This window comes from Equus caballus, chromosome 16 (genome assembly GCF_041296265.1).
Source record: "Equus caballus isolate H_3958 breed thoroughbred chromosome 16, TB-T2T, whole genome shotgun sequence".
Classification (NCBI taxonomy): Eukaryota; Metazoa; Chordata; class Mammalia; order Perissodactyla; family Equidae; genus Equus; species Equus caballus.
The window spans coordinates 933410-957466 of record NC_091699.1 but is presented as its reverse complement, the minus strand read 5'-3'; positions in this window follow the sequence as shown (position 1 = coordinate 957466).

Below are 24057 nucleotides of genomic sequence, written 5' to 3'. Positions count from 1 at the left end.
CCCAGAGCAGAAGTCCTACTTCAGCCAGATCAGGCCTGTAAAGAAACTGCGTTTCACAGGCCTTTGGAAGACATGTTCCCGGTAGGCTGTAAGAGCACTGTGCAGAGCGAGTTGTTTCTTAGCTTCCCAAAGAGCTGGAAGCAAGATGCTGTGGGGCCCAACTCGCCCTTTGGAAAGAAGCCTGCACGTTGTGCCTTTCAGCTCTAGGGCAAAGTAGAACACCCAGAGCAGATGTCCTACTTCAGCCAGATCAGGCCTGCAAAGAAACTGCGTTTCACAGGCCTTTGGAAGAGATGTTCCCACTAGGCTGTAAGAGCACTGTGCAGAGCGAGTTGTTTCTTAGCTTCCCAAAGAGCTGCAAGCAAGATGCTGTGGGGCCCAACTCGCCCTTTGGAAAGAAGCCTGCACGTTGTGCCTTTCAGCTCTAGGGCAAAGTAGCACACCCAGAGCAGAAGTCCTACTTCAGCCAGATCAGGCCTGCAAAGAAACTGCGTTTCACAGGCCTTTGGAAGAGATGTTCCCGGTAGGCTGTAAGAGCACTGTGCAGAGCGAGTTGTTTCTTAGCTTCCCAAAGAGCTGGAAGCAAGATGCTGTGGGGCCCAACTCGCCCTTTGGAAAGAAGCCTGCACGTTGTGCCTTTCAGCTCTAGGGCAAAGTAGCACACCCAGAGCAGAAGTCCTACTTCAGCCAGATCAGGCCTGCAAAGAAACTGCGTTTCACAGGCCTTTGGAAGAGATGTTCCCGGTAGGCTGTAAGAGCACTGTGCAGAGCGAGTTGTTTCTTAGCTTCCCAAAGAGCTGGAAGGAAGATGCTGTGGGGCCAAACTCGCCCTTTGGAAAGAAGCCTGCACGTTGTGCCTTTCAGCTCTAGGGCAAAGTAGCACACCCAGAGCAGAAGTCCTACTTCAGCCAGATCAGGCCTGCAAAGAAACTGCGTTTCACAGGCCTTTGGAAGAGCTGCTCCCCGTAGGCTGTAAGAGCACTGTGCAGAGCGAGTTGTTTCTTAGCTTCCCAAAGAGCTGGAAGCAAGATGCTGTGGGGCCCAACTCGCCCTTTGGAAAGAAGCCTGCACGTTGTGCCTTTCAGCTCTAGGGCAAAGTAGCACACCCAGAGCAGAAGTCCTACTTCAGCCAGATCAGGCCTACAAAGAAACTGCGTTTCACAGGCCTTTGGAAGACATGTTCCCACTAGGCTGTAAGAGCACTGTGCAGAGCGAGTTGTTTCTTAGCTTCCCAAAGAGCTGGAAGCAAGATGCTGTGGGGCCCAACTCGCCCTTTGGAAAGAAGCCTGCACGTTGTGCCTTTCAGCTCCAGGGCAAAGTAGCACACCCAGAGCAGAAGTCCTACTTCAGCCAGATCAGGCCTGCAAAGAAACTGCGTTTCACAGGCCTTTGGAAGAGATGTTCCCACTAGGCTGTAAGAGCACTGTGCAGAGCGAGTTGTTTCTTAGCTTCCCAAAGAGCTGGAAGCAAGATGCTGTGGGGCCCAACTCGCCCTTTGGAAAGAAGCCTGCACGTTGTGCCTTTCAGCTCCAGGGCAAAGTAGCACACCCAGAGCAGAAGTCCTACTTCAGCCAGATCAGGCCTGCAAAGAAACTGCGTTTCACTGGCCTTTGGAAGAGATGTTCCCGGTAGGCTTTAAGAGCACTGTGCAGAGCGAGTTGTTTCTTAGCTTCCCAAAGAGCTGGAAGCAAGATGCTGTGGGGCCCAACTCGCCCTTTGGAAAGAAGCCTGCACGTTGTGCCTTTCAGCTCTAGGGCAAAGTAGCACACCCAGAGCAGAAGTCCTACTTCAGCCAGATCAGGCCTGCAAAGAAACTGCGTTTCACAGGCCTTTGGAAGAGATGTTCCCGGTAGGCTGTAAGAGCACTGTGCAGAGCGAGTTGTTTCTTAGCTTCCCAAAGAGCTGGAAGCAAGATGCTGTGGGGCCCAACTCGCCCTTTGGAAAGAAGCCTGCACGTTGTGCCTTTCAGCTCTAGGGCAAAGTAGCACACCCAGAGCAGAAGTCCTACTTCAGCCAGATCAGGCCTGTAAAGAAACTGCGTTTCACAGGCCTTTGGAAGACATGTTCCCGGGAGGGTGTAAGAGCACTGTGCAGAGCGAGTTGTTTCTTAGCTTCCCAAAGAGCTGGAAGCAAGATGCTGTGGGGCCCAACTCGCCCTTTGGAAAGAAGCCTGCACGTTGTGCCTTTCAGCTCTAGGGCAAAGTAGCACACCCAGAGCAGAAGTCCTACTTCAGCCAGATCAGGCCTGTAAAGAAACTGCGTTTCACAGGCCTTTGGAAGACATGTTCCCGGTAGGCTGTAAGAGCACTGTGCAGAGCGAGTTGTTTCTTAGCTTCCCAAAGAGCTGGAAGCAAGATGCTGTGGGGCCCAACTCGCCCTTTGGAAAGAAGCCTGCACGTTGTGCCTTTCAGCTCTAGGGCAAAGTAGAACACCCAGAGCAGATGTCCTACTTCAGCCAGATCAGGCCTGCAAAGAAACTGCGTTTCACAGGCCTTTGGAAGAGATGTTCCCACTAGGCTGTAAGAGCACTGTGCAGAGCGAGTTGTTTCTTAGCTTCCCAAAGAGCTGCAAGCAAGATGCTGTGGGGCCCAACTCGCCCTTTGGAAAGAAGCCTGCACGTTGTGCCTTTCAGCTCTAGGGCAAAGTAGCACACCCAGAGCAGAAGTCCTACTTCAGCCAGATCAGGCCTGCAAAGAAACTGCGTTTCACAGGCCTTTGGAAGAGATGTTCCCGGTAGGCTGTAAGAGCACTGTGCAGAGCGAGTTGTTTCTTAGCTTCCCAAAGAGCTGGAAGCAAGATGCTGTGGGGCCCAACTCGCCCTTTGGAAAGAAGCCTGCACGTTGTGCCTTTCAGCTCTAGGGCAAAGTAGCACACCCAGAGCAGAAGTCCTACTTCAGCCAGATCAGGCCTGCAAAGAAACTGCGTTTCACAGGCCTTTGGAAGAGATGTTCCCGGTAGGCTGTAAGAGCACTGTGCAGAGCGAGTTGTTTCTTAGCTTCCCAAAGAGCTGGAAGGAAGATGCTGTGGGGCCCAACTCGCCCTTTGGAAAGAAGCCTGCACGTTGTGCCTTTCAGCTCTAGGGCAAAGTAGCACACCCAGAGCAGAAGTCCTACTTCAGCCAGATCAGGCCTGCAAAGAAACTGCGTTTCACAGGCCTTTGGAAGAGCTGTTCCCCGTAGGCTGTAAGAGCACTGTGCAGAGCGAGTTGTTTCTTAGCTTCCCAAAGAGCTGGAAGCAAGATGCTGTGGGGCCCAACTCGCCCTTTGGAAAGAAGCCTGCACGTTGTGCCTTTCAGCTCTAGGGCAAAGTAGCACACCCAGAGCAGAAGTCCTACTTCAGCCAGATCAGGCCTACAAAGAAACTGCGTTTCACAGGCCTTTGGAAGAGATGTTCCCACTAGGCTGTAAGAGCACTGTGCAGAGCGAGTTGTTTCTTAGCTTCCCAAAGAGCTGGAAGCAAGATGCTGTGGGGCCCAACTCGCCCTTTGGAAAGAAGCCTGCACGTTGTGCCTTTCAGCTCCAGGGCAAAGTAGCACACCCAGAGCAGAAGTCCGACTTCAGCCAGATCAGGCCTGCAAAGAAACTGCGTTTCACTGGCCTTTGGAAGAGATGTTCCCGGTAGGCTTTAAGAGCACTGTGCAGAGCGAGTTGTTTCTTAGCTTCCCAAAGAGCTGGAAGCAAGATGCTGTGGGGCCCAACTCGCCCTTTGGAAAGAAGCCTGCACGTTGTGCCTTTCAGCTCTAGGGCAAAGTAGCACACCCAGAGCAGAAGTCCTACTTCAGCCAGATCAGGCCTGCAAAGAAACTGCGTTTCACAGGCCTTTGGAAGAGATGTTCCCACTAGGCTGTAAGAGCACTGTGCAGAGCGAGTTGTTTCTTAGCTTCCCAAAGAGCTGGAAGCAAGATGCTGTGGGGCCCAACTCGCCCTTTGGAAAGAAGCCTGCACGTTGTGCCTTTCAGCTCTAGGGCAAAGTAGCACACCCAGAGCAGAAGTCCTACTTCAGCCAGATCAGGCCTGTAAAGAAACTGCGTTTCACAGGCCTTTGGAAGACATGTTCCCGGTAGGCTGTAAGAGCACTGTGCAGAGCGAGTTGTTTCTTAGCTTCCCAAAGAGCTGGAAGCAAGATGCTGTGGGGCCCAACTCGCCCTTTGGAAAGAAGCCTGCACGTTGTGCCTTTCAGCTCTAGGGCAAAGTAGCACACCCAGAGCAGAAGTCCTACTTCAGCCAGATCAGGCCTGCAAAGAAACTGCGTTTCACAGGCCTTTGGAAGAGATGTTCCCACTAGGCTGTAAGAGCACTGTGCAGAGCGAGTTGTTTCTTAGCTTCCCAAAGAGCTGGAAGCAAGATGCTGTGGGGCCCAACTCGCCCTTTGGAAAGAAGCCTGCACGTTGTGCCTTTCAGCTCCAGGGCAAAGTAGCACACCCAGAGCAGAAGTCCTACTTCAGCCAGATCAGGCCTGCAAAGAAACTGCGTTTCACTGGCCTTTGGAAGAGATGTTCCCGGTAGGCTTTAAGAGCACTGTGCAGAGCGAGTTGTTTCTTAGCTTCCCAAAGAGCTGGAAGCAAGATGCTGTGGGGCCCAACTCGCCCTTTGGAAAGAAGCCTGCACGTTGTGCCTTTCAGCTCTAGGGCAAAGTAGCACACCCAGAGCAGAAGTCCTACTTCAGCCAGATCAGGCCTGCAAAGAAACTGTGTTTCACAGGCCTTTGGAAGAGATGTTCCCGGTAGGCTGTAAGAGCACTGTGCAGAGCGAGTTGTTTCTTAGCTTCCCAAAGAGCTGGAAGCAAGATGCTGTGGGGCCCAACTCGCCCTTTGGAAAGAAGCCTGCACGTTGTGCCTTTCAGCTCTAGGGCAAAGTAGCACACCCAGAGCAGAAGTCCTACTTCAGCCAGATCAGGCCTGTAAAGAAACTGCGTTTCACAGGCCTTTGGAAGACATGTTCCCGGTAGGCTGTAAGAGCACTGTGCAGAGCGAGTTGTTTCTTAGCTTCCCAAAGAGCTGGAAGCAAGATGCTGTGGGGCCCAACTCGCCCTTTGGAAAGAAGACTGCACGTTGTGCCTTTCAGCTCTAGGGCAAAGTAGCACACCCAGAGCAGATGTCCTACTTCAGCCAGATCAGGCCTGCAAAGAAACTGCGTTTCACAGGCCTTTGGAAGAGATGTTCCCACTAGGCTGTAAGAGCACTGTGCAGAGCGAGTTGTTTCTTAGCTTCCCAAAGAGCTGGAAGCAAGATGCTGTGGGGCCCAACTCGCCCTTTGGAAAGAAGCCTGCACGTTGTGCCTTTCAGCTCTAGGGCAAAGTAGCACACCCAGAGCAGAAGTCCTACTTCAGCCAGATCAGGCCTGCAAAGAAACTGCGTTTCACAGGCCTTTGGAAGAGATGTTCCCGGTAGGCTGTAAGAGCACTGTGCAGAGCGAGTTGTTTCTTAGCTTCCCAAAGAGCTGGAAGCAAGATGCTGTGGGGCCCAACTCGCCCTTTGGAAAGAAGCCTGCACGTTGTGCCTTTCAGCTCTAGGGCAAAGTAGCACACCCAGAGCAGAAGTCCTACTTCAGCCAGATCAGGCCTGCAAAGAAACTGCGTTTCACAGGCCTTTGGAAGAGATGTTCCCGGTAGGCTGTAAGAGCACTGTGCAGAGCGAGTTGTTTCTTAGCTTCCCAAAGAGCTGGAAGCAAGATGCTGTGGGGCCCAACTCGCCCTTTGGAAAGAAGCCTGCACGTTGTGCCTTTCAGCTCTAGGGCAAAGTAGCACACCCAGAGCAGAAGTCCTACTTCAGCCAGATCAGGCCTGCAAAGAAACTGCGTTTCACAGGCCTTTGGAAGAGCTGTTCCCCGTAGGCTGTAAGAGCACTGTGCAGAGCGAGTTGTTTCTTAGCTTCCCAAAGAGCTGGAAGCAAGATGCTGTGGGGCCCAACTCGCCCTTTGGAAAGAAGCCTGCACGTTGTGCCTTTCAGCTCTAGGGCAAAGTAGCACACCCAGAGCAGAAGTCCTACTTCAGCCAGATCAGGCCTGCAAAGAAACTGCGTTTCACAGGCCTTTGGAAGACATGTTCCCGGTAGGCTGTAAGAGCACTGTGCAGAGCGAGTTGTTTCTTAGCTTCCCAAAGAGCTGGAAGCAAGATGCTGTGGGGCCCAACTCGCCCTTTGCAAAGAAGCCTGCACGTTGTGCCTTTCAGCTCTAGGGCAAAGTAGCACACCCAGAGCAGAAGTCCTACTTCAGCCAGATCAGGCCTGCAAAGAAACTGCGTTTCACAGGCCTTTGGAAGAGATGTTCCCACTAGGCTGTAAGAGCACTGTGCAGAGCGAGTTGTTTCTTAGCTTCCCAAAGAGCTGGAAGCAAGATGCTGTGGGGCCCAACTCGCCCTTTGGAAAGAAGCCTGCACGTTGTGCCTTTCAGCTCTAGGGCAAAGTAGCACACCCAGAGCAGAAGTCCTACTTCAGCCAGATCAGGCCTGCAAAGAAACTGCGTTTCACAGGCCTTTGGAAGACATGTTCCCGGTAGGCTGTAAGAGCACTGTGCAGAGCGAGTTGTTTCTTAGCTTCCCAAAGAGCTGGAAGCAAGATGCTGTGGGGCCCAACTCGCCCTTTGGAAAGAAGCCTGCACATTGTGCCTTTCAGCTCTAGGGCAAAGTAGCACACCCAGAGCAGAAGTCCTACTTCAGCCAGATCAGGCCTGCAAAGAAACTGCGTTTCACAGGCCTTTGGAAGACATGTTCCCGGTAGGCTGTAAGAGCACTGTGCAGAGCGAGTTGTTTCTTAGCTTCCCAAAGAGCTGGAAGCAAGATGCTGTGGGGCCCAACTCGCCCTTTGGAAAGAAGCCTGCACGTTGTGCCTTTCAGCTCTAGGGCAAAGTAGCACACCCAGAGCAGAAGTCCTACTTCAGCCAGATCAGGCCTGCAAAGAAACTGCGTTTCACAGGCCTTTGGAAGAGATGTTCCCGGTAGGCTGTAAGAGCACTGTGCAGAGCGAGTTGTTTCTTAGCTTCCCAAAGAGCTGGAAGCAAGATGCTGTGGGGCCCAACTCGCCCTTTGGAAAGAAGCCTGCACGTTGTGCCTTTCAGCTCTAGGGCAAAGTAGCACACCCAGAGCAGAAGTCCTACTTCAGCCAGATCAGGCCTGTAAAGAAACTGCGTTTCACAGGCCTTGGGAAGACATGTTCCCGGTAGGCTGTAAGAGCACTGTGCAGAGCGAGTTGTTTCTTAGCTTCCCAAAGAGCTGGAAGCAAGATGCTGTGGGGCCCAACTCGCCCTTTGGAAAGAAGCCTGCACGTTGTGCCTTTCAGCTCTAGGGCAAAGTAGCACACCCAGAGCAGAAGTCCTACTTCAGCCAGATCAGGCCTGTAAAGAAACTGCGTTTCACAGGCCTTTGGAAGACATGTTCCCGGTAGGCTGTAAGAGCACTGTGCAGAGCGAGTTGTTTCTTAGCTTCCCAAAGAGCTGGAAGCAAGATGCTGTGGGGCCCAACTCGCCCTTTGGAAAGAAGCCTGCACGTTGTGCCTTTCAGCTCTAGGGCAAAGTAGCACACCCAGAGCAGATGTCCTACTTCAGCCAGATCAGGCCTGCAAAGAAACTGCGTTTCACAGGCCTTTGGAAGAGATGTTCCCGGTAGGCTGTAAGAGCACTGTGCAGAGCGAGTTGTTTCTTAGCTTCCCAAAGAGCTGGAAGCAAGATGCTGTGGGGCCCAACTCGCCCTTTGGAAAGAAGCCTGCACGTTGTGCCTTTCAGCTCTAGGGCAAAGTAGCACACCCAGAGCAGAAGTCCTACTTCAGCCAGATCAGGCCTGCAAAGAAACTGCGTTTCACAGGCCTTTGGAAGAGATGTTCCCGGTAGGCTGTAAGAGCACTGTGCAGAGCGAGTTGTTTCTTAGCTTCCCAAAGAGCTGGAAGCAAGATGCTGTGGGGCCCAACTCGCCCTTTGGAAAGAAGCCTGCACGTTGTGCCTTTCAGCTCTAGGGCAAAGTAGCACACCCAGAGCAGAAGTCCTACTTCAGCCAGATCAGGCCTGCAAAGAAACTGCGTTTCACAGGCCTTTGGAAGACATGTTCCCGGTAGGCTGTAAGAGCACTGTGCAGAGCGAGTTGTTTCTTAGCTTCCCAAAGAGCTGGAAGCAAGATGCTGTGGGGCCCAACTCGCCCTTTGGAAAGAAGCCTGCACGTTGTGCCTTTCAGCTCTAGGGCAAAGTAGCACACCCAGAGCAGAAGTCCTACTTCAGCCAGATCAGGCCTGCAAAGAAACTGCGTTTCACAGGCCTTTGGAAGAGCTGTTCCCCGTAGGCTGTAAGAGCACTGTGCAGAGCGAGTTGTTTCTTAGCTTCCCAAAGAGCTGGAAGCAAGATGCTGTGGGGCCCAACTCGCCCTTTGGAAAGAAGCCTGCACGTTGTGCCTTTCAGCTCTAGGGCAAAGTAGCACACCCAGAGCAGAAGTCCTACTTCAGCCAGATCAGGCCTGCAAAGAAACTGCGTTTCACAGGCCTTTGGAAGAGATGTTCCCACTAGGCTGTAAGAGCACTGTGCAGAGCGAGTTGTTTCTTAGCTTCCCAAAGAGCTGGAAGCAAGATGCTGTGGGGCCCAACTCGCCCTTTGGAAAGAAGCCTGCACGTTGTGCCTTTCAGCTCTAGGGCAAAGTAGCACACCCAGAGCAGAAGTCCTACTTCAGCCAGATCAGGCCTGCAAAGAAACTGCGTTTCACAGGCCTTTGGAAGAGATGTTCCCACTAGGCTGTAAGAGCACTGTGCAGAGCGAGTTGTTTCTTAGCTTCCCAAAGAGCTGGAAGCAAGATGCTGTGGGGCCCAACTCGCCCTTTGGAAAGAAGCCTGCACGTTGTGTCTTTCAGCTCTAGGGCAAAGTAGCACACCCAGAGCAGAAGTCCTACTTCAGCCAGATCAGGCCTGCAAAGAAACTGCGTTTCACAGGCCTTTGGAAGAGATGTTCCCGGTAGGCTGTAAGAGCACTGTGCAGAGCAAGTTGTTTCTTAGCTTCCCAAAGAGCTGGAAGCAAGATGCTGTGGGGCCCAACTCGCCCTTTGGAAAGAAGCCTGCACGTTGTGCCTTTCAGCTCTAGGGCAAAGTAGCACACCCAGAGCAGAAGTCCTACTTCAGCCAGATCAGGCCTGCAAAGAAACTGCGTTTCACAGGCCTTTGGAAGAGATGTTCCCGGTAGGCTGTAAGAGCACTGTGCAGAGCGAGTTGTTTCTTAGCTTCCCAAAGAGCTGGAAGCAAGATGCTGTGGGGCCCAACTCGCCCTTTGGAAAGAAGCCTGCACGTTGTGCCTTTCAGCTCTAGGGCAAAGTAGCACACGCAGAGCCGAAGTCCTACTTCAGCCAGATCAGGCCTGCAAAGAAACTGCGTTTCACAGGCGTTTGGAAGAGATGTTCCCGGTAGGCTGTAAGAGCACTGTGCAGAGCGAGTTGTTTCTTAGCTTCCCAAAGAGCTGGAAGCAAGATGCTGTGGGGCCCAACTCGCCCTTTGGAAAGAAGCCTGCACGTTGTGCCTTTCAGCTCTAGGGCAAAGTAGCACACGCAGAGCAGAAGTCCTACTTCAGCCAGATCAGGCCTGCAAAGAAACTGCGTTTCACAGGCCTTTGGAAGAGATGTTCCCGGTAGGCTGTAAGAGCACTGTGCAAAGCGAGTTGTTTCTTAGCTTCCCAAAGAGCTGGAAGCAAGATGCTGAGGGGCCCAACTCGTCCTTTGGAAAGAAGCCTGCACGTTGTGCCTTTCAGCTCTAGGGCAAAGTAGCACACCCAGAGCAGAAGTCCTACTTCAGCCAGATCAGGCCTGCAAAGAAACTGCGTTTCACAGGTCTTTCGAAGACATGTTCCCGGTAGGCTGTAAGAGCACTGTGCAGAGCGAGTTGTTTCTTAGCTTCCCAAAGAGCTGGAAGCAAGATGCTGTGGGGCCCAACTCGCCCTTTGGAAAGAAGCCTGCACGTTGTGCCTTTCAGCTCTAGGGCAAAGTAGCACACCCAGAGCAGAAGTCCTACTTCAGCCAGATCAGGCCTGCAAAGAAACTGCGTTTCACAGGCCTTTGGAAGAGATGTTCCCGGTAGGCTGTAAGAGCACTGTGCAGAGCGAGTTGTTTCTTAGCTTCCCAAAGAGCTGGAAGCAAGATGCTGTGGGGCCCAACTCGCCCTTTGGAAAGAAGCCTGCACGTTGTGCCTTTCAGCTCTAGGGCAAAGTAGCACACCCAGAGCAGAAGTCCTACTTCAGCCAGATCAGGCCTGCAAAGAAACTGCGTTTCACAGGCCTTTGGAAGAGCTGTTCCCCGTAGGCTGTAAGAGCACTGTGCAGAGCGAGTTGTTTCTTAGCTTCCCAAAGAGCTGGAAGCAAGATGCTGTGGGGCCCAACTCGCCCTTTGGAAAGAAGCCTGCACGTTGTGCCTTTCAGCTCTAGGGCAAAGTAGCACACCCAGAGCAGAAGTCCTACTTCAGCCAGATCAGGCCTGCAAAGAAACTGCGTTTCACAGGCCTTTGGAAGACATGTTCCCGGTAGGCTGTAAGAGCACTGTGCAGAGCGAGTTGTTTCTTAGCTTCCCAAAGAGCTGGAAGCAAGATGCTGTGGGGCCCAACTCGCCCTTTGCAAAGAAGCCTGCACGTTGTGCCTTTCAGCTCTAGGGCAAAGTAGCACACCCAGAGCAGAAGTCCTACTTCATCCAGATCAGGCCTGCAAAGAAACTGCGTTTCACAGGCCTTTGGAAGAGATGTTCCCACTAGGCTGTAAGAGCACTGTGCAGAGCGAGTTGTTTCTTAGCTTCCCAAAGAGCTGGAAGCAAGATGCTGTGGGGCCCAACTCGCCCTTTGGAAAGAAGCCTGCACGTTGTGCCTTTCAGCTCTAGGGCAAAGTAGCACACCCAGAGCAGAAGTCCTACTTCAGCCAGATCAGGCCTGCAAAGAAACTGCGTTTCACAGGCCTTTGGAAGACATGTTCCCGGTAGGCTGTAAGAGCACTGTGCAGAGCGAGTTGTTTCTTAGCTTCCCAAAGAGCTGGAAGCAAGATGCTGTGGGGCCCAACTCGCCCTTTGGAAAGAAGCCTGCACGTTGTGCCTTTCAGCTCTAGGGCAAAGTAGCACACCCAGAGCAGAAGTCCTACTTCAGCCAGATCAGGCCTGCAAAGAAACTGCGTTTCACAGGCCTTTGGAAGAGATGTTCCCGGTAGGCTGTAAGAGCACTGTGCAGAGCGAGTTGTTTCTTAGCTTCCCAAAGAGCTGGAAGCAAGATGCTGTGGGGCCCAACTCGCCCTTTGGAAAGAAGCCTGCACGTTGTGCCTTTCAGCTCTAGGGCAAAGTAGCACACCCAGAGCAGAAGTCCTACTTCAGCCAGATCAGGCCTGTAAAGAAACTGCGTTTCACAGGCCTTTGGAAGACATGTTCCCGGTAGGCTGTAAGAGCACTGTGCAGAGCGAGTTGTTTCTTAGCTTCCCAAAGAGCTGGAAGCAAGATGCTGTGGGGCCCAACTCGCCCTTTGGAAAGAAGCCTGCACGTTGTGCCTTTCAGCTCTAGGGCAAAGTAGCACACCCAGAGCAGAAGTCCTACTTCAGCCAGATCAGGCCTGCAAAGAAACTGCGTTTCACAGGCCTTTGGAAGACATGTTCCCGGTAGGCTGTAAGAGCACTGTGCAGAGCGAGTTGTTTCTTAGCTTCCCAAAGAGCTGGAAGCAAGATGCTGTGGGGCCCAACTCGCCCTTTGGAAAGAAGCCTGCACGTTGTGCCTTTCAGCTCTAGGGCAAAGTAGCACACCCAGAGCAGATGTCCTACTTCAGCCAGATCAGGCCTGCAAAGAAACTGCATTTCACAGGCCTTTGGAAGAGATGTTCCCACTAGGCTGTAAGAGCACTGTGCAGAGCGAGTTGTTTCTTAGCTTCCCAAAGAGCTGGAAGCAAGATGCTGTGGGGCCCAACTCGCCCTTTGGAAAGAAGCCTGCACGTTGTGCCTTTCAGCTCTAGGGCAAAGTAGCACACCCAGAGCAGAAGTCCTACTTCAGCCAGATCAGGCCTGCAAAGAAACTGCGTTTCACAGGCCTTTGGAAGAGATGTTCCCGGTAGGCTGTAAGAGCACTGTGCAGAGCGAGTTGTTTCTTAGCTTCCCAAAGAGCTGGAAGCAAGATGCTGTGGGGCCCAACTCGCCCTTTGGAAAGAAGCCTGCACGTTGTGCCTTTCAGCTCTAGGGCAAAGTAGCACACCCAGAGCAGAAGTCCTACTTCAGCCAGATCAGGCCTGCAAAGAAACTGCGTTTCACAGGCCTTTGGAAGACATGTTCCCACCAGGCTGTAAGAGCACTGTGCAGAGCGAGTTGTTTCTTAGCTTCCCAAAGAGCTGGAAGCAAGATGCTGTGGGGCCCAACTCGCCCTTTGGAAAGAAGCCTGCACGTTGTGCCTTTCAGCTCTAGGGCAAAGTAGCACACCCAGAGCAGAAGTCCTACTTCAGCCAGATCAGGCCTGCAAAGAAACTGCGTTTCACAGGCCTTTGGAAGAGATGTTCCCGGTAGGCTGTAAGAGCACTGTGCAGAGCGAGTTGTTTCTTAGCTTCCCAAAGAGCTGGAAGCAAGATGCTGTGGGGCCCAACTCGCCCTTTGGAAAGAAGCCTGCACGTTGTGCCTTTCAGCTCTAGGGCAAAGTAGCACACCCAGAGCAGAAGTCCTACTTCAGCCAGATCAGGCCTGTAAAGAAACTGCGTTTCACAGGCCTTTGGAAGACATGTTCCCGGGAGGGTGTAAGAGCACTGTGCAGAGCGAGTTGTTTCTTAGCTTCCCAAAGAGCTGGAAGCAAGATGCTGTGGGGCCCAACTCGCCCTTTGGAAAGAAGCCTGCACGTTGTGCCTTTCAGCTCTAGGGCAAAGTAGCACACCCAGAGCAGAAGTCCTACTTCAGCCAGATCAGGCCTGTAAAGAAACTGCGTTTCACAGGCCTTTGGAAGACATGTTCCCGGTAGGCTGTAAGAGCACTGTGCAGAGCGAGTTGTTTCTTAGCTTCCCAAAGAGCTGGAAGCAAGATGCTGTGGGGCCCAACTCGCCCTTTGGAAAGAAGCCTGCACGTTGTGCCTTTCAGCTCTAGGGCAAAGTAGCACACCCAGAGCAGATGTCCTACTTCAGCCAGATCAGGCCTGCAAAGAAACTGCGTTTCACAGGCCTTTGGAAGAGATGTTCCCACTAGGCTGTAAGAGCACTGTGCAGAGCGAGTTGTTTCTTAGCTTCCCAAAGAGCTGCAAGCAAGATGCTGTGGGGCCCAACTCGCCCTTTGGAAAGAAGCCTGCACGTTGTGCCTTTCAGCTCTAGGGCAAAGTAGCACACCCAGAGCAGAAGTCCTACTTCAGCCAGATCAGGCCTGCAAAGAAACTGCGTTTCACAGGCCTTTGGAAGAGATGTTCCCGGTAGGCTGTAAGAGCACTGTGCAGAGCGAGTTGTTTCTTAGCTTCCCAAAGAGCTGGAAGCAAGATGCTGTGGGGCCCAACTCGCCCTTTGGAAAGAAGCCTGCACGTTGTGCCTTTCAGCTCTAGGGCAAAGTAGCACACCCAGAGCAGAAGTCCTACTTCAGCCAGATCAGGCCTGCAAAGAAACTGCGTTTCACAGGCCTTTGGAAGAGATGTTCCCGGTAGGCTGTAAGAGCACTGTGCAGAGCGAGTTGTTTCTTAGCTTCCCAAAGAGCTGGAAGGAAGATGCTGTGGGGCCCAACTCGCCCTTTGGAAAGAAGCCTGCACGTTGTGCCTTTCAGCTCTAGGGCAAAGTAGCACACCCAGAGCAGAAGTCCTACTTCAGCCAGATCAGGCCTGCAAAGAAACTGCGTTTCACAGGCCTTTGGAAGAGCTGCTCCCCGTAGGCTGTAAGAGCACTGTGCAGAGCGAGTTGTTTCTTAGCTTCCCAAAGAGCTGGAAGCAAGATGCTGTGGGGCCCAACTCGCCCTTTGGAAAGAAGCCTGCACGTTGTGCCTTTCAGCTCTAGGGCAAAGTAGCACACCCAGAGCAGAAGTCCTACTTCAGCCAGATCAGGCCTACAAAGAAACTGCGTTTCACAGGCCTTTGGAAGACATGTTCCCACTAGGCTGTAAGAGCACTGTGCAGAGCGAGTTGTTTCTTAGCTTCCCAAAGAGCTGGAAGCAAGATGCTGTGGGGCCCAACTCGCCCTTTGGAAAGAAGCCTGCACGTTGTGCCTTTCAGCTCTAGGGCAAAGTAGCACACCCAGAGCAGAAGTCCTACTTCAGCCAGATCAGGCCTGCAAAGAAACTGCGTTTCACAGGCCTTTGGAAGAGATGTTCCCACTAGGCTGTAAGAGCACTGTGCAGAGCGAGTTGTTTCTTAGCTTCCCAAAGAGCTGGAAGCAAGATGCTGTGGGGCCCAACTCGCCCTTTGGAAAGAAGCCTGCACGTTGTGCCTTTCAGCTCCAGGGCAAAGTAGCACACCCAGAGCAGAAGTCCTACTTCAGCCAGATCAGGCCTGCAAAGAAACTGCGTTTCACTGGCCTTTGGAAGAGATGTTCCCGGTAGGCTTTAAGAGCACTGTGCAGAGCGAGTTGTTTCTTAGCTTCCCAAAGAGCTGGAAGCAAGATGCTGTGGGGCCCAACTCGCCCTTTGGAAAGAAGCCTGCACGTTGTGCCTTTCAGCTCTAGGGCAAAGTAGCACACCCAGAGCAGAAGTCCTACTTCAGCCAGATCAGGCCTGCAAAGAAACTGCGTTTCACAGGCCTTTGGAAGAGATGTTCCCGGTAGGCTGTAAGAGCACTGTGCAGAGCGAGTTGTTTCTTAGCTTCCCAAAGAGCTGGAAGCAAGATGCTGTGGGGCCCAACTCGCCCTTTGGAAAGAAGCCTGCACGTTGTGCCTTTCAGCTCTAGGGCAAAGTAGCACACCCAGAGCAGATGTCCTACTTCAGCCAGATCAGGCCTGCAAAGAAACTGCGTTTCACAGGCCTTTGGAAGAGATGTTCCCACTAGGCTGTAAGAGCACTGTGCAGAGCGAGTTGTTTCTTAGCTTCCCAAAGAGCTGGAAGCAAGATGCTGTGGGGCCCAACTCGCCCTTTGGAAAGAAGCCTGCACGTTGTGCCTTTCAGCTCTAGGGCAAAGTAGCACACCCAGAGCAGAAGTCCTACTTCAGCCAGATCAGGCCTGCAAAGAAACTGCGTTTCACAGGCCTTTGGAAGAGATGTTCCCGGTAGGCTGTAAGAGCACTGTGCAGAGCGAGTTGTTTCTTAGCTTCCCAAAGAGCTGGAAGCAAGATGCTGTGGGGCCCAACTCGCCCTTTGGAAAGAAGCCTGCACGTTGTGCCTTTCAGCTCTAGGGCAAAGTAGCACACCCAGAGCAGAAGTCCTACTTCAGCCAGATCAGGCCTGCAAAGAAACTGCGTTTCACAGGCCTTTGGAAGAGATGTTCCCGGTAGGCTGTAAGAGCACTGTGCAGAGCGAGTTGTTTCTTAGCTTCCCAAAGAGCTGGAAGCAAGATGCTGTGGGGCCCAACTCGCCCTTTGGAAAGAAGCCTGCACGTTGTGCCTTTCAGCTCTAGGGCAAAGTAGCACACCCAGAGCAGAAGTCCTACTTCAGCCAGATCAGGCCTGCAAAGAAACTGCGTTTCACAGGCCTTTGGAAGAGCTGTTCCCCGTAGGCTGTAAGAGCACTGTGCAGAGCGAGTTGTTTCTTAGCTTCCCAAAGAGCTGGAAGCAAGATGCTGTGGGGCCCAACTCGCCCTTTGGAAAGAAGCCTGCACGTTGTGCCTTTCAGCTCTAGGGCAAAGTAGCACACCCAGAGCAGAAGTCCTACTTCAGCCAGATCAGGCCTGCAAAGAAACTGCGTTTCACAGGCCTTTGGAAGACATGTTCCCGGTAGGCTGTAAGAGCACTGTGCAGAGCGAGTTGTTTCTTAGCTTCCCAAAGAGCTGGAAGCAAGATGCTGTGGGGCCCAACTCGCCCTTTGCAAAGAAGCCTGCACGTTGTGCCTTTCAGCTCTAGGGCAAAGTAGCACACCCAGAGCAGAAGTCCTACTTCATCCAGATCAGGCCTGCAAAGAAACTGCGTTTCACAGGCCTTTGGAAGAGATGTTCCCACTAGGCTGTAAGAGCACTGTGCAGAGCGAGTTGTTTCTTAGCTTCCCAAAGAGCTGGAAGCAAGATGCTGTGGGGCCCAACTCGCCCTTTGGAAAGAAGCCTGCACGTTGTGCCTTTCAGCTCTAGGGCAAAGTAGCACACCCAGAGCAGAAGTCCTACTTAAGCCAGATCAGGCCTGCAAAGAAACTGCGTTTCACAGGCCTTTGGAAGACATGTTCCCGGTAGGCTGTAAGAGCACTGTGCAGAGCGAGTTGTTTCTTAGCTTCCCAAAGAGCTGGAAGCAAGATGCTGTGGGGCCCAACTCGCCCTTTGGAAAGAAGCCTGCACGTTGTGCCTTTCAGCTCTAGGGCAAAGTAGCACACCCAGAGCAGAAGTCCTACTTCAGCCAGATCAGGCCTGCAAAGAAACTGCGTTTCACAGGCCTTTGGAAGAGATGTTCCCGGTAGGCTGTAAGAGCACTGTGCAGAGCGAGTTGTTTCTTAGCTTCCCAAAGAGCTGGAAGCAAGATGCTGTGGGGCCCAACTCGCCCTTTGGAAAGAAGCCTGCACGTTGTGCCTTTCAGCTCTAGGGCAAAGTAGCACACCCAGAGCAGAAGTCCTACTTCAGCCAGATCAGGCCTGTAAAGAAACTGCGTTTCACAGGCCTTTGGAAGACATGTTCCCGGGAGGGTGTAAGAGCACTGTGCAGAGCGAGTTGTTTCTTAGCTTCCCAAAGAGCTGGAAGCAAGATGCTGTGGGGCCCAACTCGCCCTTTGGAAAGAAGCCTGCACGTTGTGCCTTTCAGCTCTAGGGCAAAGTAGCACACCCAGAGCAGAAGTCCTACTTCAGCCAGATCAGGCCTGTAAAGAAACTGCGTTTCACAGGCCTTTGGAAGACATGTTCCCGGTAGGCTGTAAGAGCACTGTGCAGAGCGAGTTGTTTCTTAGCTTCCCAAAGAGCTGGAAGCAAGATGCTGTGGGGCCCAACTCGCCCTTTGGAAAGAAGCCTGCACGTTGTGCCTTTCAGCTCTAGGGCAAAGTAGCACACCCAGAGCAGATGTCCTACTTCAGCCAGATCAGGCCTGCAAAGAAACTGCGTTTCACAGGCCTTTGGAAGAGATGTTCCCACTAGGCTGTAAGAGCACTGTGCAGAGAGAGTTGTTTCTTAGATTCCCAAAGAGCTGCAAGCAAGATGCTGTGGGGCCCAACTCGCCCTTTGGAAAGAAGCCTGCACGTTGTGCCTTTCAGCTCTAGGGCAAAGTAGCACACCCAGAGCAGAAGTCCTACTTCAGCCAGATCAGGCCTGCAAAGAAACTGCGTTTCACAGGCCTTTGGAAGAGATGTTCCCGGTAGGCTGTAAGAGCACTGTGCAGAGCGAGTTGTTTCTTAGCTTCCCAAAGAGCTGGAAGCAAGATGCTGTGGGGCCCAACTCGCCCTTTGGAAAGAAGCCTGCACGTTGTGCCTTTCAGCTCTAGGGCAAAGTAGCACACCCAGAGCAGAAGTCCTACTTCAGCCAGATCAGGCCTGCAAAGAAACTGCGTTTCACAGGCCTTTGGAAGAGATGTTCCCGGTAGGCTGTAAGAGCACTGTGCAGAGCGAGTTGTTTCTTAGCTTCCCAAAGAGCTGGAAGCAAGATGCTGTGGGGCCCAACTCGCCCTTTGGAAAGAAGCCTGCACGTTGTGCCTTTCAGCTCTAGGGCAAAGTAGCACACCCAGAGCAGAAGTCCTACTTCAGCCAGATCAGTCCTGCAAAGAAACTGCGTTTCACAGGCCTTTGGAAGAGCTGCTCCCCGTAGGCTGTAAGAGCACTGTGCAGAGCGAGTTGTTTCTTAGCTTCCCAAAGAGCTGGAAGCAAGATGCTGTGGGGCCCAACTCGCCCTTTGGAAAGAAGCCTGCACGTTGTGCCTTTCAGCTCTAGGGCAAAGTAGCACACCCAGAGCAGAAGTCCTACTTCAGCCAGATCAGGCCTACAAAGAAACTGCGTTTCACAGGCCTTTGGAAGACATGTTCCCACTAGGCTGTAAGAGCACTGTGCAGAGCGAGTTGTTTCTTAGCTTCCCAAAGAGCTGGAAGCAAGATGCTGTGGGGCCCAACTCGCCCTTTGGAAAGAAGCCTGCACGTTGTGCCTTTCAGCTCTAGGGCAAAGTAGCACACCCAGAGCAGAAGTCCTACTTCAGCCAGATCAGGCCTGCAAAGAAACTGCGTTTCACAGGCCTTTGGAAGAGATGTTCCCACTAGGCTGTAAGAGCACTGTGCAGAGCGAGTTGTTTCTTAGCTTCCCAAAGAGCTGGAAGCAAGATGCTGTGGGGCCCAACTCGCCCTTTGGAAAGAAGCCTGCACGTTGTGCCTTTCAGCTCCAGGGCAAAGTAGCACACCCAGAGCAGAAGTCCTACTTCAGCCAGATCAGGCCTGCAAAGAAACTGCGTTTCACTGGCCTTTGGAAGAGATGTTCCCGGTAGGCTTTAAGAGCACTGTGCAGAGCGAGTTGTTTCTTAGCTTCCCAAAGAGCTGGAAGCAAGATGCTGTGGGGCCCAACTCGCCCTTTGGAAAGAAGCCTGCACGTTGTGCCTTTCAGCTCTAGGGCAAAGTAGCACACCCAGAGCAGAAGTCCTACTTCAGCCAGATCAGGCCTGCAAAGAAACTGTGTTTCACAGGCCTTTGGAAGAGATGTTCCCGGTAGGCTGTAAGAGCACTGTGCAGAGCGAGTTGTTTCTTAGCTTCCCAAAGAGCTGGAAGCAAGATGCTGTGGGGCCCAACTCGCCCTTTGGAAAGAAGCCTGCACGTTGTGCCTTTCAGCTCTAGGGCAAAGTAGCACACCCAGAGCAGAAGTCCTACTTCAGCCAGATCAGGCCTGTAAAGAAACTGCGTTTCACAGGCCTTTGGAAGACATGTTCCCGGTAGGCTGTAAGAGCACTGTGCAGAGCGAGTTGTTTCTTAGCTTCCCAAAGAGCTGGAAGCAAGATGCTGTGGGGCCCAACTCGCCCTTTGGAAAGAAGACTGCACGTTGTGCCTTTCAGCTCTAGGGCAAAGTAGCACACCCAGAGCAGATGTCCTACTTCAGCCAGATCAGGCCTGCAAAGAAACTGCGTTTCACAGGCCTTTGGAAGAGATGTTCCCACTAGGCTGTAAGAGCACTGTGCAGAGCGAGTTGTTTCTTAGCTTCCCAAAGAGCTGGAAGCAAGATGCTGTGGGGCCCAACTCGCCCTTTGGAAAGAAGCCTGCACGTTGTGCCTTTCAGCTCTAGGGCAAAGTAGCACACCCAGAGCAGAAGTCCTACTTCAGCCAGATCAGGCCTGCAAAGAAACTGCGTTTCACAGGCCTTTGGAAGAGATGTTCCCGGTAGGCTGTAAGAGCACTGTGCAGAGCGAGTTGTTTCTTAGCTTCCCAAAGAGCTGGAAGCAAGATGCTGTGGGGCCCAACTCGCCCTTTGGAAAGAAGCCTGCACGTTGTGCCTTTCAGCTCTAGGGCAAAGTAGCACACCCAGAGCAGAAGTCCTACTTCAGCCAGATCAGGCCTGCAAAGAAACTGCGTTTCACAGGCCTTTGGAAGAGATGTTCCCGGTAGGCTGTAAGAGCACTGTGCAGAGCGAGTTGTTTCTTAGCTTCCCAAAGAGCTGGAAGCAAGATGCTGTGGGGCCCAACTCGCCCTTTGGAAAGAAGCCTGCACGTTGTGCCTTTCAGCTCTAGGGCAAAGTAGCACACCCAGAGCAGAAGTCCTACTTCAGCCAGATCAGGCCTGCAAAGAAACTGCGTTTCACAGGCCTTTGGAAGAGCTGTTCCCCGTAGGCTGTAAGAGCACTGTGCAGAGCGAGTTGTTTCTTAGCTTCCCAAAGAGCTGGAAGCAAGATGCTGTGGGGCCCAACTCGCCCTTTGGAAAGAAGCCTGCACGTTGTGCCTTTCAGCTCTAGGGCAAAGTAGCACACCCAGAGCAGAAGTCCTACTTCAGCCAGATCAGGCCTGCAAAGAAACTGCGTTTCACAGGCCTTTGGAAGAGATGTTCCCGGTAGGCTGTAAGAGCACTGTGCAGAGCAAGTTGTTTCTTAGCTTCCCAAAGAGCTGGAAGCAAGATGCTGTGGGGCCCAACTCGCCCTTTGCAAAGAAGCCTGCACGTTGTGCCTTTCAGCTCTAGGGCAAAGTAGCACACCCAGAGCAGAAGTCCTACTTCAGCCAGATCAGGCCTGCAAAGAAACTGCGTTTCACAGGCCTTTGGAAGAGATGTTCCCACTAGGCTGTAAGAGCACTGTGCAGAGCGAGTTGTTTCTTAGCTTCCCAAAGAGCTGGAAGCAAGATGCTGTGGGGCCCAACTCGCCCTTTGGAAAGAAGCCTGCACGTTGTGCCTTTCAGCTCTAGGGCAAAGTAGCACACCCAGAGCAGAAGTCCTACTTCAGCCAGATCAGGCCTGCAAAGAAACTGCGTTTCACAGGCCTTTGGAAGACATGTTCCCGGTAGGCTGTAAGAGCACTGTGCAGAGCGAGTTGTTTCTTAGCTTCCCAAAGAGCTGGAAGCAAGATGCTGTGGGGCCCAACTCGCCCTTTGGAAAGAAGCCTGCACATTGTGCCTTTCAGCTCTAGGGCAAAGTAGCACACCCAGAGCAGAAGTCCTACTTCAGCCAGATCAGGCCTGCAAAGAAACTGCGTTTCACAGGCCTTTGGAAGACATGTTCCCGGTAGGCTGTAAGAGCACTGTGCAGAGCGAGTTGTTTCTTAGCTTCCCAAAGAGCTGGAAGCAAGATGCTGTGGGGCCCAACTCGCCCTTTGGAAAGAAGCCTGCACGTTGTGCCTTTCAGCTCTAGGGCAAAGTAGCACACCCAGAGCAGAAGTCCTACTTCAGCCAGATCAGGCCTGCAAAGAAACTGCGTTTCACAGGCCTTTGGAAGAGATGTTCCCGGTAGGCTGTAAGAGCACTGTGCAGAGCGAGTTGTTTCTTAGCTTCCCAAAGAGCTGGAAGCAAGATGCTGTGGGGCCCAACTCGCCCTTTGGAAAGAAGCCTGCACGTTGTGCCTTTCAGCTCTAGGGCAAAGTAGCACACCCAGAGCAGAAGTCCTACTTCAGCCAGATCAGGCCTGTAAAGAAACTGCGTTTCACAGGCCTTGGGAAGACATGTTCCCGGTAGGCTGTAAGAGCACTGTGCAGAGCGAGTTGTTTCTTAGCTTCCCAAAGAGCTGGAAGCAAGATGCTGTGGGGCCCAACTCGCCCTTTGGAAAGAAGCCTGCACGTTGTGCCTTTCAGCTCTAGGGCAAAGTAGCACACCCAGAGCAGAAGTCCTACTTCAGCCAGATCAGGCCTGTAAAGAAACTGCGTTTCACAGGCCTTTGGAAGACATGTTCCCGGTAGGCTGTAAGAGCACTGTGCAGAGCGAGTTGTTTCTTAGCTTCCCAAAGAGCTGGAAGCAAGATGCTGTGGGGCCCAACTCGCCCTTTGGAAAGAAGCCTGCACGTTGTGCCTTTCAGCTCTAGGGCAAAGTAGCACACCCAGAGCAGATGTCCTACTTCAGCCAGATCAGGCCTGCAAAGAAACTGCGTTTCACAGGCCTTTGGAAGAGATGTTCCCACTAGGCTGTAAGAGCACTGTGCAGAGCGAGTTGTTTCTTAGCTTCCCAAAGAGCTGGAAGCAAGATGCTGTGGGGCCCAACTCGCCCTTTGGAAAGAAGCCTGCACGTTGTGCCTTTCAGCTCTAGGGCAAAGTAGCACACCCAGAGCAGAAGTCCTACTTCAGCCAGATCAGGCCTGCAAAGAAACTGCGTTTCACAGGCCTTTGGAAGAGATGTTCCCGGTAGGCTGTAAGAGCACTGTGCAGAGCGAGTTGTTTCTTAGCTTCCCAAAGAGCTGGAAGCAAGATGCTGTGGGGCCCAACTCGCCCTTTGGAAAGAAGCCTGCACGTTGTGCCTTTCAGCTCTAGGGCAAAGTAGCACACCCAGAGCAGAAGTCCTACTTCAGCCAGATCAGGCCTGCAAAGAAACTGCGTTTCACAGGCCTTTGGAAGACATGTTCCCGGTAGGCTGTAAGAGCACTGTGCAGAGCGAGTTGTTTCTTAGCTTCCCAAAGAGCTGGAAGCAAGATGCTGTGGGGCCCAACTCGCCCTTTGGAAAGAAGCCTGCACGTTGTGCCTTTCAGCTCTAGGGCAAAGTAGCACACCCAGAGCAGAAGTCCTACTTCAGCCAGATCAGGCCTGCAAAGAAACTGCGTTTCACAGGCCTTTGGAAGAGATGTTCCCACTAGGCTGTAAGAGCACTGTGCAGAGCGAGTTGTTTCTTAGCTTCCCAAAGAGCTGGAAGCAAGATGCTGTGGGGCCCAACTCGCCCTTTGGAAAGAAGCCTGCACGTTGTGCCTTTCAGCTCTAGGGCAAAGTAGCACACCCAGAGCAGAAGTCCTACTTCAGCCAGATCAGGCCTGCAAAGAAACTGCGTTTCACAGGCCTTTGGAAGAGATGTTCCCACTAGGCTGTAAGAGCACTGTGCAGAGCGAGTTGTTTCTTAGCTTCCCAAAGAGCTGGAAGCAAGATGCTGTGGGGCCCAACTCGCCCTTTGGAAAGAAGCCTGCACGTTGTGTCTTTCAGCTCTAGGGCAAAGTAGCACACCCAGAGCAGAAGTCCTACTTCAGCCAGATCAGGCCTGCAAAGAAACTGCGTTTCACAGGCCTTTGGAAGAGATGTTCCCGGTAGGCTGTAAGAGCACTGTGCAGAGCAAGTTGTTTCTTAGCTTCCCAAAGAGCTGGAAGCAAGATGCTGTGGGGCCCAACTCGCCCTTTGGAAAGAAGCCTGCACGTTGTGCCTTTCAGCTCTAGGGCAAAGTAGCACACCCAGAGCAGAAGTCCTACTTCAGCCAGATCAGGCCTGCAAAGAAACTGCGTTTCACAGGCCTTTGGAAGAGATGTTCCCGGTAGGCTGTAAGAGCACTGTGCAGAGCGAGTTGTTTCTTAGCTTCCCAAAGAGCTGGAAGCAAGATGCTGTGGGGCCCAACTCGCCCTTTGGAAAGAAGCCTGCACGTTGTGCCTTTCAGCTCTAGGGCAAAGTAGCACACGCAGAGCAGAAGTCCTACTTCAGCCAGATCAGGCCTGCAAAGAAACTGCGTTTCACAGGCCTTTGGAAGAGATGTTCCCGGTAGGCTGTAAGAGCACTGTGCAGAGCGAGTTGTTTCTTAGCTTCCCAAAGAGCTGGAAGCAAGATGCTGTGGGGCCCAACTCGCCCTTTGGAAAGAAGCCTGCACGTTGTGCCTTTCAGCTCTAGGGCAAAGTAGCACACGCAGAGCAGAAGTCCTACTTCAGCCAGATCAGGCCTGCAAAGAAACTGCGTTTCACAGGCCTTTGGAAGAGATGTTCCCGGTAGGCTGTAAGAGCACTGTGCAAAGCGAGTTGTTTCTTAGCTTCCCAAAGAGCTGGAAGCAAGATGCTGAGGGGCCCAACTCGTCCTTTGGAAAGAAGCCTGCACGTTGTGCCTTTCAGCTCTAGGGCAAAGTAGCACACCCAGAGCAGAAGTCCTACTTCAGCCAGATCAGGCCTGCAAAGAAACTGCGTTTCACAGGTCTTTCGAAGACATGTTCCCGGTAGGCTGTAAGAGCACTGTGCAGAGCGAGTTGTTTCTTAGCTTCCCAAAGAGCTGGAAGCAAGATGCTGTGGGGCCCAACTCGCCCTTTGGAAAGAAGCCTGCACGTTGTGCCTTTCAGCTCTAGGGCAAAGTAGCACACCCAGAGCAGAAGTCCTACTTCAGCCAGATCAGGCCTGCAAAGAAACTGCGTTTCACAGGCCTTTGGAAGAGATGTTCCCGGTAGGCTGTAAGAGCACTGTGCAGAGCGAGTTGTTTCTTAGCTTCCCAAAGAGCTGGAAGCAAGATGCTGTGGGGCCCAACTCGCCCTTTGGAAAGAAGCCTGCACGTTGTGCCTTTCAGCTCTAGGGCAAAGTAGCACACCCAGAGCAGAAGTCCTACTTCAGCCAGATCAGGCCTGCAAAGAAACTGCGTTTCACAGGCCTTTGGAAGAGCTGTTCCCCGTAGGCTGTAAGAGCACTGTGCAGAGCGAGTTGTTTCTTAGCTTCCCAAAGAGCTGGAAGCAAGATGCTGTGGGGCCCAACTCGCCCTTTGGAAAGAAGCCTGCACGT